Source organism: Miniopterus schreibersii (assembly GCF_964146895.1).
Source record: "Miniopterus schreibersii genome assembly, chromosome: 1".
Taxonomy (NCBI): domain Eukaryota; kingdom Metazoa; phylum Chordata; class Mammalia; order Chiroptera; family Miniopteridae; genus Miniopterus; species Miniopterus schreibersii.
This window is the reverse complement of record NC_138101.1, coordinates 3,080,767-3,096,181: the sequence shown is the minus strand read 5'-3', so window position 1 is coordinate 3,096,181 and position 15,415 is coordinate 3,080,767. Positions and strand designations below refer to the sequence as shown.

Sequence of the window (15,415 nt, the reverse complement as noted above, 5' to 3'; positions counted from 1 at the left end):
GGGTTCGTTGTGCTGGTTAAAAAGTTAAAGTCGGATGCCGACACAGCGAGCAGATGGTTTTGCATTCCCTTTCTCATGATTTGCAAAACTTAGTCCAATGCCATCTGCTGCAAGCGTTTGGCTTCGGCCCCAGGGGCCTGGTCCTTCCAAGGCTTTGCTGCTGAGATGCAAACCTGAGATCGGATGCAAACGACAGGCTCTCACCCTTCTTCACCTGGGAAGCTTCCGGCAGCAGCAGCTGGAGGCTTTCTCTACCACTTCGTCCTGGGAGGCCACAGGCTGGGCTAGAGGTCGGCTCTGGGCCAGGCCCCGGTGATGTCCCAGCTCCACGGTCCCTGGATGTCCAGCCTGGCGCGTGGTCTGCCCGTGACAGCCGCCTGCTGACTCTGCTCCATCCCCATGTGGGACCCTGGCCAGGTCACTCTGTCTCTGTCCTCTGAACTGGAAAGCGAGGACTATAAGAATGGGCCGCCTCACAGGGATGCTGTCAGGACGTGGACAGAGTGCCCAGCACACGGTGTACGCTCTGGCCATCCCAGCTTTTCCCAGGTGTGTCCCTGCTTCCCACCAGTGATCGCGGCCTCAGACCCGAGTACTGACAGCCAGGAGCCTCCCAGCATAGGGACAGCAGTGAGGCGGTGCTGTGTGCCTGCCCCCCGACGCCAGGTGGGAATCTCGGGGATGCCGCAGGTGAACACAGGCCCACGGCAATGAGCACAAAGCCCCGCTGAGTCCCTCCGGCTGCCCCGGCACAGGGCTTGGCTGGAGGAGGTGGCAGGCGACCGTCCGTAAGTTAAATAAAGGTTTGGGTTTGGAGTCACGGGTGAGACATGATTAGGAAGAAAGAAGGGACTGGGGATATTCTAGAGGGGCTGGGGTACAGGATCCCCCTCACAGGGTCTTTTGGGGTCCTCCAGACAGTAGCTGTCATCCTCAGACAGGAAATCCATCTTTTTATTTATTTTTATTATTGTTATTATTATTATTTTGTTAATCCTCGCCTGAGGATAATTTTTCCATTGGTATTTTTTAGAGAGAATTGAAGGGAAGTGGAGAGAGAGAAACACTGATGTGAGAGAGACACATTAATTGGTTGCCTCCCACATGCACCCCGACAGGGGCTGGGGATCAAACCTGCAACCCAGGTACGTTCCCTCGACCGGGAATCAAACCCAAGACCCTTCCGTGCGCGGCTGATGCTCTAACCACTGAACCACACCGGCCAGGGCGGAAATCCATTTTTTTAGTTTAGGAAAGAAAATCTGGTTTGAAAACTTGAAGCTAGAAGTTTCTCTCCCTCCCTCTCTCTCTCTCTCTCTCTCTCTCTCTCCCCCCTTAGGAATAAAAATCAGGCCGCTCGACAGATCAATGAGACGGAAGAGAAGGCCCAGGACAGAGGGCAGACACAGGAGCTGGACGCCTGATGGGGGAGGCAGCAGCTGATCCCGCCCTGTGTGCAGCAGCTACCGGGAAACCAGTGAAACCGGATTTCCACCTAGATCCTCACAGCGAAACGGCTCCCGGGTGGGTTACAAATGGAAATAAACAGAGAAACCGCAAAATAAGAACATCCCCAAAAACAAATACTGAAGGAGGCAGAAAGTCCGAGCGTCCACACAAGGCCCCGCGGCAAACCTCCAGAGGGGAAAAGCATCGCAGGGCAGGAACGTCAAACCACGAGGTGGGGGGGGGAATAATTATAACCTGTCACAAATCAAAACCACTTTAAGCAACACGCCAATAGAAAAATTAGTATAAATAAAGCAGCAGCAATTCCCCGAAAAAGAAAAAGCACGTGGCCGGCACACAGACAAGATGTTCAGCCGCGCTGGTAACCAAGGGAACGCGAACCGGAACGAGAATCCTCATTTATCCCATTGGCGGAGATTCTCAATATTCGCTGTTGGCAGACTCGGGGAAATCGCTATTCCTGTCCGCTCCTGGTGGGCACTAATTGGCACAACCTTTCTGGAATGCTGCTTGGCAATTTTTAAATAGGGATCGCGTTTGCTCAACAGCTTCACTTCCCGAATCCACCCCAAGGGAGTCATCGGACAGGGGGGTAACCAGAAGATGGACCGGCAAGGGGCTAGTCTAGGAAAGCCTGGGGCGGCCGCACCGTGGGGGCCGCGGGAAGATGCGTCACAGCCCCGGGGTGCGACCCCATCTCGGGGAAGGTCCCCACATCGAGGCACCCGCTGGCACCCCAGCCCGAATGGAAGCTGTTTCCCTGGTCGGCAGGGGAGGGGCTGCGTGAACAGAGGGGATTCTTAGAAAGAGAAGGTGCAACGTTCCTGCGGAGGCGAGGGGAGGGGAGGGGAGCAGGCCTGAGGAAACGGGGAGCGGGGTTCGGGCCAAGAAAGCCGAGCCTGAGCAGAAGCCAGGCTGAGAGAAAGCAGAGCACCGGGCCGTGGAGCCGAAACGTCCAGTGTGCAACACACTAACGGGATTTTTAGGGTCCCCAGTGCTGCGGGATGGGGCTCAGTGCCAAAAACAACGCTTCCTGTCCTACATGCCAGCAGTAACCAAGTCATCGATAAAACGATAAAACCGGAGGGCGATCTATTCATCTGTAACGGAATCAAAAGGAGCTGGGGGTGAACCGCACACGCTGTTCGGGGACAGCAGAAAACGGTTTTTCTTTTTTAATTTATCGTTATTGTTGAAAGTATTACAGCTGCCCCCTCTGTTTCCCCCATTGATCCCCCTCACACTCCCACACAATATTTATTTATTAAGGCCACAGAGGAACACCAAACTGAGAACCAGAGAGGATCAGCCTCGACCCACACCCTCAAATCAACACCCCCTTCTTCTCCCTGGCCCTGGACCCTTCTCATCCCCACCTTTCCCCAGACCTCCCTCCTTTGTCCCGGCTGCCGAAGTGTCACCACCCTCCCATCACCATCACCACCGCCACCATGTCGCCACCGCTGCCACCACCATCCCCATCCCCACCACCACCACCACCACCACCACCATCGCCACCATCACCACCATCACCACCACCACCATCACCACCACCACCACCATCACCACCACCACCACCATCACCACCATCACCACCATCGCCACCATCACCACCATCGCCACCATCACCACCATCACCACCACCACCATCACCACCACCACCATCACCACCACCACCACCACCACCACCGCCACCATCGCCATCGCCACCATCACCATCACCACCATCACCACCATCGCCACCATCACCATCACCACCATCACCACCACCATCACCACCACCACCATCACCATCACCACCATCACCACCATCGCCACCACCATCACCACCACCACCATCGCCACCATCACCACCATCGCCGCCACCACCGCCACCACCATCGCCACCACCGCCACCACCATCACCACCATCCCCACCACCACCACCACCATCACCACCACCACCACCATCGCCACCATCGCCACCACCACCACCACCACCAGGTATTCATGACACAGCCCCAGCCGTGAAGGAACGTCACCAGGTGGATATGCAGACAAGATACGGAGCCGCTGTAACATAAACCATCTCAATTCTCCAACATCTGTTCAGGACTGAATGCCACGGGCATGAGTACAAAACAGATTGGTGTGGGAAGATGGCAGCGGAGCCTCCACATGTCCCAGATGTTGGTGATTCAACATCCAAACCACCCAGACCAGGTGAGCCTCGAGGGCAGGACTGTGCCCTCACCTCCAAACTCCAACTCGGTGCACAGGGCCTGGCACAAAATCAGAAGCGAGTCAACACGCCCTCCAGTCACGTTCCCACTCAGCGGAAGCCATCACGAAATGGAAACGACACCTGCTCTGAAGCTGCGGAGGTGCGTATTCTTGCAAACCTACGTAGACTTTTAATGGCCAACCATTACTGATATTCAACACTAATAACAACTAAGAGAAAAGCAGAATTTCTCACTTCTCCACGAGTTCCCCTAATGACCGCTCTCCGGGCCCATGCCACGCCGGGCCCTGCCACAGTGCCCAGCCCGTCTCCTCTCGGACAGAAATCCCCCCGAAACGCTGTCCACAGTCCCACCATCAGACTGGCCAGGACCCTCTGGCCTGAACTGGCTGCGGGCAAGCTCAGGAGGGCTGCTTGGGCAAGGGGCGCTTTCTCTCCACTGCCACGCACACTGGCTGAGGAGCCGGCCCACAGCCTCACATCCTGCTGAACTTTCGACTCCCCGGAGCTGGCAGCGACCTGGCCGTGGCACCAGTCAGAGGATGTGCAGATAACAGTAACGGATCCCAGCTGCAGAAAGCGGGGCCTCTCGGAGGGAGGAGTGGGGTCCTAGACAGATGAAGACCCAGCCACGCCTACCTCTAAAGCCTGTGCGGCTCCAGCCCTGGCTCGCGCTTCCTCCCGTGACCCCCAAGGCCCCTGGCAGGCCTGGCCTTTCTGGGCCCTGGGGAGAAGAGAGGGCACAGCCCCTACCCAGTTAGCTCATGGCCACTCCGTCTGCCCAGCACACACGGGGCATTAGTGCCCGGACAGAATCAGCCAGGGCATGGGGGCCCTGGGATGGCATGGCCTGGTTCCCCAAAGTGGACACCAGGCCTCTCCCCCCAGGGGCCAGGAAGAGTGTTTGAGAGCAAGAAGGCTTGTCTTACCTGCGAGGCTCCGCTCACGTGGCTTCCTCGCCCAGGACGCCTCCCCTGCCCGTCCGTTCGCTCCACAGACACTGGCTGTGCATCTCCTGGGCTCCCAGCTCGAGTGCGGACGGTGAAACGGCACCAGCTGCTGCCCTCACGTTACCCAAGATCTGGCGGGGGAGACGGCTCGTGATCAGATGACTGCAATGGAGTGAGGTCAGCGCTTAGAGCTTGGGGGGCTTCCTGGAGGAGGTGACCCCCCCCAAGGTGTGTTTTCAAGGAGAAGTAGGAGGCTAACCAGGTTAACAAAGGATGAGACACCAAGCCCTACTAGATAGCTGCCTGTTTTTATGTTTCCACGGGCACGGGGAGAAGTTCAGGAGGTTCCACCTGCCACTGGTTACCCCCCAGCGGATGGAGAAAAAGGGGGCCTATTAATTTCTTTATTCTCCCCTCTGTTTGGATAATTACAAGATACTACTCCGGCCATTTCAGAAGGCAGCAAAACTTCAAGAAACACGTAAGGGGAGGGGAGAAACGAAAATCTGGAAGAACGTTAGTACAAAAGCAAAGAGCCTAAAAATGTACTCATTTCTCTATGGAGGGAGGAATGAATTTTGTGAAAAGCCTCTGCTCTGTTTCAAAACTGGCCTCCAGGAGGCTGCTCAGGAGTGTGCTGTGGGGTGGACCGTTCTCTCCCCCGCAGGGCGACTGAGGCACGGAAGGGGCCGGAGAGCACAGGGCAGGCAGGTGGCAGGTCCTCAGGGCGCCTCTTCCACTAGGAACACTCCTTACAAACTTTATTCCGCAAAGTTTCAAAACTACAGGAAAGTTCCAAGAATAATACAATGAACTCCCCAGGCCTTCGCCCAGGCCCGCGCATGCCCACATTTCCCACACCTGCTGCATCCAGCTATAAAGATGTGTCCTACACATGACTTTTTTCTATCCTAATCCATGGGTATCTTTCCCATTGCTTTTCGGGGGGGGGGGGGGGGGCAGAAAGAGAGAGAGAGAGAGAGAGAGAGAGGAACATTGATGTGAGAAAGACACATCGATTGGTTGCCTCCCGCACAAGCCCCAACCAGGGCCGGGGATCGAGCCTGCAACCGAGGTACGTGCCCTGGGCCGGGATCAAACCTGGGACCCTTCAGTCCACAGACCGACACTCTAACCACTGAGCCAAACCGGCCAGGGCCACATATGTCTATTTTCATGAACCATCTGAAAGGAAATTGTAGACAACGTGACATCTCACCCTACATACTGTGCCTTGCAGCTCCTAAGACCAAGGACATTGTGAAAAAAATCACAACACAAGCATCAAAGCCAGGAAATTTGTCACTGATACATTTCACGTTCAAATATCACCAATGATCGCAATCATGTCCTATTTAGCAAAACGATTCTTGTCCCGGCCCCGGGCCTCAGGGCCCGTATGAAACAGCAGTCGTGTGTGGCACGCGGCCCATCTCTGTCTCCGTCGGAGGTTCTCTGAACCACAAACAAACTTTCCCAGGAGAATCAAGAGGGAAAGGAAAGCGTGTGACAGTCGAGAATAGGCATCATCGGGGAGAGAATGACCCCCGACCAGCACAGGGCAGGCCAGCTGAAGGGACTCTGGGCTCGGCCAGGAGGGTTGCAAGACGCCAGCTGATGCCAGCCTTGATCTTTGCCTTTGTATCTAAAAACCACAAGCCACACACCTGACAGCGGGGCCCCCTGTCCTTGGGAGGTGGCAGCATGGACCAGGACGGCCATGATGCAGAAGAGCAGGGGACCTGGGCTCGCACCTCTCAACACGCTTAGCCACTCTGGGGCTCACACAGCTGCTGTGGGCCTCAGTTTCCCCACCTGCAGAGCCTAGTCCTTCTCTGAGGCCCTTTAAAGCAGTTGCAAGATGACCCAAGCCTCCCCACAGGCTCCTCAGAAAGGGCTCCTGGCCCACACCCTGGTCTCCGGTCTGGTCCCCAGGCACTCCCCAGCTAGACCAGGACAGCCTGCTCCTGCTGAGCTCCTGCCGAGGACGGGTTTCTTCTGCTATGCTCTGCCATTTGCCCCCACTGGCCACTCCCTCACACTCTGCCCGGCCCCATGCAGCCCCGCTCGCCCTTCATCCGTGGCTACCCTGATCCAGGGTCCCTCCACCCTGGAGACTCCAACTACTTTTCTGAGAATCAGGAAACAGTAAACTATATTTGAAGACCATCCTTGGCTCCCGCTGCCCTCAGGGTGAAAACCGAAATCCTGGCCCTGGAGAAGGACCTGCCTCATCTATTCCTTACCTGCCCCCACTTACCACAGACCCCTCCACACTCTCTTTGCCCACGAAGCCAACCAACGTCAGAGAGCAGCAACCCGGACAGGTGGGTGGCATTCTCTAAGGGACTGCTGGGGCCATGGAGGCTCAGAGAGGTTGAGGAACTGGCCCGAGGTCACACAGCTTAGGAATAATAGAACCAGGGCACAAATAAGTGAGTTCTGAAACAGTCCCCCCCCTCCATTCCACACAAAAAGTAAAATGTTCCATTGACACACGTCTCTCCACGTGCACTCCGTCTCTGGACAGGGCTGAAAAAAACACTAGAGCAGTAGTTCAAAGGGTGGTGGGAATACAAACAAATACGTGTGTGTTTTTCCTTTTTCTAATACTTCCACTAATTTTGTACAGTTTTATGTTCACAATGTAAAAATAATAATGGCCTGCCCAGCTGGCACGGCTCAGCGGTTGAGCATCGACCTATGATCCAGGAGATCGAGGTTCGATTCCCGGAGCCCAGAGAGGGTGTGTCTCGTCCAAATGTGCACAGGGGGGCAGGATTTCAACCCAGCTCTTCACTCCCAATCCTGCGCTCTTCTTACCCTGGCTTCATCCTTATAGTCAAGTAAAGGTTTATAAGCCACAGCACCACCTGCTCCAGGAAGCCCTCCAGGATTGCCAAGACTCCTGCCCCTAAAGGCCCGGGCCACCCGCCAAAGCCTGGACTCCACGGTCAGGCAGCCCCAGAGTGGAATCCTGGCTCCATCCCTTAGTGGGACCTACATCAAGTCACATCGCCTGAACCAAAGATAACCCTGCACGGACTAAGTAAGGTGACCGCTGCGGGGTCTGATGCCAAGTAGCCCCTGCTGCAGGCTGACCTGGAGAACAGCCTGTGCACCCCTAAGCATTAGTGCAGCCCCTCTGCTCCCCTCCAAGGCCACTACCCAGGGCAGAGCCACCACCTCCTCAGCCCAGGGAAGCCCCAGGCTGGGTCCTGCCTCCAGGCCTCACACACCGCTGGCCACGCCTCCCGCCTGACTCCTCTCCTCCCTGTCCCCAGCTCTGTCCCTGCCCTCCTGCCCCAGGTGCAGCTCCGCCAAGGAGCCGGCCCGCTGACCTTAAAATTCGAGCCTGACTCCGCCCCTCCCGCTTCCTGTCCCCACCCCTGGCCCTGCCTCGGTGGCCAAGCCCAGCACCTGCTTCCTGCCCCGCCCCCCCCAGGGATGGAGAAACCGCTGCAAAGGAACCAAGCAGTGGGGAAACCTGCGGAAGGAGGGGGCCAGGGGGCGGGGGGCCGGGGGCGTGGGGGCCTGGGCAGGTAGATCGGTTGGTTGGAGCGTGGTCCCAATAGGCCAGGGTTGTGGGCTCCATCCCCAGTCAGGGCACATACAGGACTCAACCAATGGGTGGGGAAATAAGTGGAAGAACAAATCGATGTTTCTCTCTTTCTCAAAACATCAATAAATAAAAAGAGGGCCTGGCTACAAAGTTGGTACAGTATGACCCCAGCAAAATATAAAATTGGCATCTGTGTTCAACGGAATAAAAAAATAAAGATTAGATGCTTTTCAAACATTTTCTGCTTTTTGTGTGAAATGAAATCTTGTCCGGCAGTCCACATGAAGGACCCGCCCCCCAAACCTCGGCCTCCTATGCTCCCTTCACTGGACCCACCCAGAAAGCCCCGTGCGGAGGGAAGAGGGCCAGGCTCTCATCCTGAGGCTCCACAGCTCACTAACTCCGACTGTTAGAAACCTGGGTAACCTCCAGGGCCTCTCCTCGTGCCTTCTTGTGTGGTGGCCGAGAAGCCTAGAGAGGAAAATAAAGCCCCTGGGGGGGGGGATGCTAGCTGTGCTGCCCACGAGACCCTGCCCATCCATCACTACCTTCCTCCTTGGCCTTCCAGGAACCCCCATGGGGACCATCAGTGGAACAACGCTGCAAGTTGGTGACAAACCCACAGGAAACCAGGCCTAGTGTCCTCAGACACAGGCGCCCCTGCTAACCGTGACCCTGCCCATTCTGCCAGGCAGAGAACAAGGGAAAGGAAGTGGCCCAGAGAGGCCCCAAGTCAGGCTGCATGGGTCTCTCAGGGTATCACTCCTGCCCCGAGGCCCTAAAAGCAGCAGCTGAACCAAGAACTGCTATTTATAAGAGCCTTTTCCATGCTAGGCAATGTGCTTGGCAACCCCATCTCAATCCATCCTCAAAACCTTCTTGTAAAACAGCTAACAGTATTATCCCATTTGACAGATAAGAAAACTGAGGCTCAAAGAGGTGAAGTCACTTCCCAACATTCACCACTTGTAAGTGGCAGAGTCAGGACTCAAACCCAGGTCTGTCTGACTCTAAGGCCATGGCCCAGCTGCCCAAAGAATTGGGTCAGTTTTGCTTTCTCTCCTCCGGATCCAGCATCACGCCTGACCTGCTCTTAGAGGCACCCAAGCACATTTTTAGGAAATGACGGCCACGCTCTTTCCTGCACACCAGACCATCCCCCTCCAAGAACAAAGCATACTGACAGCAAATTAAATGCAACTGAACTCGCCCCAACCCTTCCATCAAGCGGGAGTTTCAAAACCTTCCTGTTCATGAAAAGCTTCCGATATCATCAGAAACCACGTACTTCAATTTCCCACCAGAAACACTCACAAGCACAATTTCTGATAAAACTTCTGCTCATATGCAGAACGCACATAACAAAATTCTCATCAAATAGAGGAAGGAGAGGTGTTTTTATCAACATTCATCAGAGCATGATGAAACTTCCTTCAGAGCATTCTGTGCATGTGAGGTTTTCTCTTTCATTTAGCATGTCACTCTAAAATCTCACCAGAGGCAGGACAGGAGAGAGGATCTGAGGTGGGGGTGAGCAATGGGAACCAGTATCTGTGCTGCAAGAAAATCAAAGCGGTTGGCAGTGCCCACACTCCATCAGACAGAATCCAATACCATTCAATAAGCACGCACCAAGCAAGGATGACAGTCCCTGCTTACACAGCTGTCCCTGTGCCAGGAATTGTTCCAAAATTTCCACATTATCTATAACTCCCCAGTCCTGTGACATGGTATTATTAATACCCCATTTTAGTGTCCCAGCAGGAAGGGGGGAAGTACCCTGACCAAGGTGACCCAACAGGTTGGACCCAGGTGGTCCTGCTCCAGTGTCCATGTCCTGATCTGCTCTGCTTTGTGGCTTCCAGGTGCCAGGTACTACACAAGGACCCGAGGACAGAGCCACAGGGGTGACCCAAGGGAACACCAAGTAACTACATTTACTGGGCAGCTACCTAAGCCCAGACACTCCATACCTGCGGTAGGCGGCTGACACTCCCTAGGCAGCCGGAAGAGGCCAGGTCTTTACACACATATCTTGGTGCAGGTCCTGGAGACACGTGTATTATTTTCCTCGACTCCCAGGGACAGAATTTCAGCTGAAAGCAGGCAGAGGACTTGTTCAAGTCCCCACCTAAATGCAAAAGCCTTTGCTCCTTCCAACGGCTACTTGCTGGCCCTTTCTTGATGTGCAGGAGCCCTTAAGAAGTCCCAGGAAAGGCCCCGGCCATCCTTTCTGTCCCACCTCTGCTGAAATGTGTCACATAGTCACACCACCAAGAATAAACTGTATGACTGGTGACTTTCAAGCAAAGAGCAACTTCTCTTGTGGTTTCCACATCCTTCCTACACCAGCCACTCAATGTGGCTTGATGAGCCGGGGTCACTCCCTCCTCAGCAGACACCTGCTGAGTGCCCGCTGTGAGCATGGGATCAGGGGGAGGGGACATGAAGCTCATGTGTGTCCCGGCTTCCCTAAGACAGTGACTTCAGAACTGGGGGGATGGGCCAGGGGAGGCACGAGGCTGAGACAGGTAGGGAGAGACCAGGGGCTCAAGAGGGACACTGACGACAGGGTGGGGGTGCTAAGACCAAGATGAACACTCTGCCAGGTTACCAGAAGTGGAGGGGGAGGGAAGAAAGCCCTCAAGGCAGTTTCATCGGGTGCACACATTTGCCGAGTCCTTAGGCACGCTGGCCTGGGACCGGTGTCCCCATGGCTCCTCCACACCCTTGACAACTTCTAGGCCCAGAAACAGACTAACAAGCCCAGGTGGTAACTAGGAGACCAGGGGTCATGGGCCCAGCAGAGTGAGGGATGTCTGAGGTGGGCCCTGGCAGTGGTGAGATGTGGTCATGCAGATAAAGGAGTAGGGGCAAAGGAAGGTTGGATGGCATCTTGGCCAGGAGAGCAGTGCTATGGGCTGTGGAAAACAGTACGGAGCTTCCTCAAAAAAAAAATGAACGAACTACCATAGGATCCAGCAATTCCACTTCTGGGTGTTTATCCAAAGAAAAGGAAAACAGTACCTCAAAAAGACACATGCAGCCCCATGTTCACTGCAGCATTAGTAACAATAGCCAAGATGTGGAAACAACCAAAGTGCCCATCAGTAGATGAGTGGATAAAAAAGATGGTACGTATATGCAATGGAATATTATCCAGGCATAAAAAAGGAAATCTTGCCATCTGCAACAACATGGGTAGACCTTGGGAGCATTGTGCTGAGTAAGAAAGACAGAGAAAGACAAATACCACATGATCTCACATGTATGTGGAATTAAAAAAAAAAAAAGCAAGCTCACAGATACAGAGAAAAGATTGGTGGCTGCCAGAGACAGAAGGGGGGTGGGCAAAATGGGTGAAAGGGGTCAAAAGATAGAAACTTCCAGTTATAAAATACATAAGTCCTGGGGATGTAATGCACAGCATGCAGACTGCAGTTAACAACACTGTTGCATATTTGAAAGTTGCTGAGAGTAGATCTTAAAAGTTCTCATCACAAGAAAAAAAAAATTTTTGCAGTTATGTGAGGTGATAGATGTTAACTAGACATTTCACAATATATACAAATATCAAATCATTACGTTGTCTACCTGAAGCTAATATAATATTGTATGTCAATTATACCTCAAAAAACATTTTTTAACAAATATACATTGATGTTCTTGGGGGAGTACTCTACGGATGTTTGCTAGGTCTGGTTGGTTTATGGTGTTGTTCAAGCTTCCCATTTCCTTGTTGGGCTTCTGCCTAGTTGTTCTACCCATTATTGAAAGTGGAGTACTGAAGCATCCAACCATAATTGTTGCCTATTTCTCCCTGCATTAGGTCAGTTTCTGCTTCATGGATTTTGCTGCTGTTGTTAGATGCATATGTTTATAACTGTTACATCTTCCGAATGACCATTTTATCACTATACAATGTTTAAAAATAGGTCTCTTTTTCTCTAGTTTTATTTTAAATCTCTCATGCATGATATCAGGATAGCCAGCCACTCCAGCCTTCTTGTGGTTGCTCTCACACCCTCCACTCACCTTCAGTTACCCCAAACGGGTAAACACTATCCCCATCTTCCAAGAAGGGAAGATGTTCTTCTCTCTACTACTCCAGCAGGAAGAAGGGGGATCTTCTTCTTGCCCAGCAACCACTCAGCCAATGAAAAACTGCTACAACTCGGCCAATGAAAAGCCACTACACTTCCAACTCCCAGTTTCCTCCAATGGACTCTTTGTTTACAACAGCCCCCTTCCCTCTATAAAAGAACAGTACTCTCCCTCCTTTTTGGGACTTGCTCATGGCTCACCATTAGAACGCATGTCCCAAATTGCAATTCTTTGTTCCCAAATAAACTCATTTCACTGGAGAATATCAGGCTCTCTATTTATTTAAGGTCAACAAGACCCAGCTCTCATCACCAGTATGATTTTCCATCACCTTACTCGTATCTTTTAGGAACAATCACAGTCTTAGTGACTGAGTTTGTGTTTTATTAATTGTTTGCGGGTAGTTTTTATCGCACACTCTACTACCAGTCAACGTGAAACGTATAAATACGTTTCCCGCATACAATGTGTTAAGATTGGGTAGATTGTGAGTCTCCCTCGCCACCCCAAAATGAAAGCTTCTGTGGGCAGGGTACTCGCCATGGCTGTTCTGCATGGGGCCCTAGTTCCTTCCAGGGCACACACGAGGCCCTCAAATATGCACTGTCATTGTTGTCATCAAACTGAGCACCTTGTTTAGAGAGGAGGAAACTGAAGCACACACACACAAAAATTAACTAACTTGCCTAGAGTCACAGACTTCACAGAAGGCAGAGCCACCATCCTCTGAGCCTGGTTCCTGCCCTCAGGGAGCCTGCATTCTACAGCAGCACTTGCCCAAAGGGAATACAATGTGAGCCCCACAAGCAAGTTTAAATTTTCTAGTAGCCGCATTAAAAAAAATAAGAAGAGCCTGGTAGGTGTTGCTCAGTGGTTGAGTATCATTCTGTGCACCAAGAGGTCACCGGTTCGATTCCCAGTCAGGGCACAAGCCGGAGATGTGGGCTCGATCCCCAGTGGGGACATGCAGGAGGCAGCCGATCAATGTTTCTCTCTCATCGATGTTTCTCTCTCTCTCTCCCTTCCTCTCTCTCTCAAATTAATAAAAACATTAAAAAATAAAAAGAAATTAATTTCAATAAAACATATGACTTAGCCTAATAAACCTAAACTGACTTAGCCTAAATAAACCATTGATTTCCACTTGTAATCAATGTTGAAATGATTACTGACATTCTTTACTCTCTTTCCCATTCAAAGTCTTTGACATCCAGTGAGTGCTTTTCACCCATCAGCTCATGTCTATTCAGATGAGCCACAGTTCCGTGTTCAGTAGCCCTGAGTGGCTGCCTTACTGGACACTAGGCCCCAGGAGGTCCCCTGGCTTCTCCAAGGCAAACAAGTGTACAAGCTGGGGAATTCATTCTCGATCTTTATGACCACTTCTACACCGGCAGCAGCTCCAGGTGACAAACACCTACTGCGCGCCAGGATATGGCATGGGTTATCTCTGACCTTCACACCAACCCGGGGCCCCGGACATTCTCTGTATTGAACAAAAGCAGCTCAGCAAGATTAAGTGACATGCTCTAGGCCACAGAGCCAGCATGGCGGAGTCAGGAAGTCACGTCTCATCTGACTCCAAGCGACAGCAAGGATTATTTATTGAGCACCTACTGCATGCCAATACCTGGTGCCGGGAGGTGAGAGAAAACACTCCAGGCAAGGTTCCTGCCCGCACAGTGCTTTCATTCCAGCTGATAGGGACAGGGAAACGACCACAGAAAGGAAACAAGTCCGTTTCAGACCATGATGATTTCAGAAGAAAACAGAGCGCCAGGAGGAGGGGGAGGCGGGCATCTACCTGGGGGAGGCGGGCATCTACCTGGGGGAGGTGGGCATCTACCTGGGGGAGGTGGGCATCTACCTGGGGGAGGCGGGCATCTACCTGGGCCCGGCAGGGAAGCCGGCTCGGAGGAGGGAAGTTACCCTGAGACGTGCAGGAGAGAAGCGGGCTCTGGCCAGGGCAGGGAGCACGCGGCCAACACGCGGCCAACACGCGCTGCGACAGGGAGCCCGCGCAGTGAGGCGCCAGCAGCGGCAGCCAGGCTCCCACAGCGCCCGCTGCCTTTCTGGCCACTCGCTGGCCCTATGCCGTCCCTCCCGCTCCGGGCGCTCCCATGAAGCCAACAAATCATCCTCCGGATGTCAAGACCGCGTGAGGCTGGGGCGCAGCGCAGGGCCTGGCACGGGGGCACCGCCTGGCGCTCTGCCGAGCCCCCGACCTGCTGAGAGGAGCGGCGGGCGGGACTGGAAGCGCCAGAGCAAAGCCCGGCAGCCAGGGCCCGGGAAGAAAGTTTTAACACTGGATGTCTTGCTTCAAACACTATTCACACTGCACGGCTGGTGTGGCTCAATGGTTGAGCATCAACCCAGGAACCAAGTCACTAGTTCGATTCCGGCTCAGGGCACATGTCTGGGTTGCGGGCTCGATCCTCAATAGGGGGGGCGTGCAGGAGGCAGCCGATCGATGATGTTTCTCTCTCATCCATGTTTCTCTCTCTCTCCCTTCCTCTCTCTCTAAATATCAATAAAAAACGTGTTTTAAAAAACCCAAAAAACACTATTCACCCTAGCGAAAAGGTGGAAATAAATCGAACACCCATCAAAAGATAATAAAATATAGTAGAGCCATACAGTGGAATATTATTCAGCCATAAAAAGGACTGAGGTACCAACACCTGCTACCACACGCATGAGCCTTGAGGACGCTACTCTGAGCGAAAGCCAGTCGCGAAGACCACGCGGTACATGATCACATTTATATGAAATAGTCCCGAACAGGGGAACCCAGAAACACAAGGCAGATCGCGGGTGCCCAGGGCGGAGGGGAGGGGAGGGGAGGGGAGGGGAGGGGAGGGGAGGGGAGGGGAGGGGAGGGGAGGGGAGGGGAGGGGAGGGGAGGGGAGGGGAGGGGAGGGGAGGGGAGGGGAGGGGAGGGGAGGGGAGGGGAGGGGAGGGGAGGGGAGGGGGTGCTTAAAGGGTGTGAGGTTTTCCTGGAGGTGATAAAAGTAGACAGAGGGGTGGTTGCACAACACAGTGAATGCACTAGATGCCACTGGGTGGTACCTTTAAAATGGTTAATGCTATGCTGTGTGAATTTCA

At 53.4% G+C, this 15,415-nt stretch overlaps 2 protein-coding genes across 3 annotated transcripts in view; one reads left to right on the top strand and one right to left on the bottom strand.

Moving 5' to 3' along the window:
* STK32B (serine/threonine kinase 32B) overlaps nucleotides 1-15,415 on the top strand; it is a 616,411-nt gene that overhangs the window by 455,025 nt on the left and 145,971 nt on the right. The gene's annotated exons all lie outside the window — the stretch shown is intronic.
* The window catches only part of LOC308557045 (janus kinase and microtubule-interacting protein 1), a 64,174-nt gene that overhangs the window by 42,419 nt on the left and 6,340 nt on the right, over nucleotides 1-15,415 (bottom strand). Inside the window, exon 2 of one of the 2 annotated variants that reach the window (XM_081137005.1) lies at nucleotides 4,624-4,775. The exons of the other annotated variant lie outside the window; for it this stretch is intronic. The gene's annotated coding sequence lies outside the window, so the exon portion shown is untranslated. The remainder of the gene's footprint in view (nucleotides 1-4,623; nucleotides 4,776-15,415) is intronic. 2 annotated transcript variants of the gene reach the window in all.